Source organism: Galeopterus variegatus, unplaced genomic scaffold (genome assembly GCF_000696425.1).
Source record: "Galeopterus variegatus unplaced genomic scaffold, G_variegatus-3.0.2 Scaffold830, whole genome shotgun sequence".
NCBI lineage: Eukaryota > Metazoa > Chordata > Mammalia > Dermoptera > Cynocephalidae > Galeopterus > Galeopterus variegatus.
In genome coordinates, this window is record NW_007726941.1 from 239,204 (window position 1) to 240,238 (window position 1,035).

Consider the following 1,035-nt stretch of genomic DNA (forward strand, 5'->3'; position numbering starts at 1 on the left):
AAAAAAAAAAAAGCCTCGCATTTAATTAAAGTTAGTTTTTCTTCAGTGTAAAAACTTGGAGGTATGAACAAACTCAGGATATTATACACAGTAAATTAATGTACATTTCCAAACTTGCACAGTGCAGTTTTAAACAAAGTAAATGATCTCATTTCAGCTTTTATTGTTAAGCACAATCCACATCTCAATCTTGAATAAAAATTTCACAATATATAAACCCACTAAGAATTCTGTACACAAATACAAGTTATAGAAATCTGATTTCAAATATAAATACATAAATTGTCATGACCTTACATGTTACAACAGCTTATTTACTTATTTTCCTATGGTAATTTTTTTAAAAAATCATAGAAAAATATTTCAATGCACATTCAACTGCTATGACAAGGGCCATGACCGTGTGCCTTTAAACCATACTTTGTGAAGTGTAAAGCATCACACCGGGCATTTTTGGAATGAAAATTACTAAGACTGAAGAGGCTACTATAAATATTCATGTTATAATATGGTAACAAAAATAGTTAGCTCCATAGTGTATCTCAGAGGCAATGGGACAGAGAAGTGGAAGTTAGTGCAAGTTTAAAAAGATCCACAGAACGTATGTGAAGGTAGCTAAAGAACTAGTGTATTGTAAAAATCCCTATAGCAAGCCTAACACAGACCTCGCTAGTAAGACTCTTAAGGCAACCAAGACTGAACTTGTGTTTGGCCCCCAGATGCACGAATCTTGCCCTCCCCTCAACATGTCTTCTTGACAGATCAAGCTGGCTCATGCATGAACATGGAGTGCAGAGCACAGAAAAACTACTGTATGTACAGAAGATGATTCAGTGCAAACCAGAACCTCCTCTTTGTCCTTAGTTTCAAAAGTTCTTATTGCTCTTGAGCAACTGACAGTTTTTCTACACATGTAATATTCAAACTGGGATCTATACTGGGAGAATAAATGTATGGAAGAAGCATACAAGCCATCTGAAACATTCTAACATGAATTTTTACCTTTCTTTTGTGGGATTTGACAGGGTCCCATTA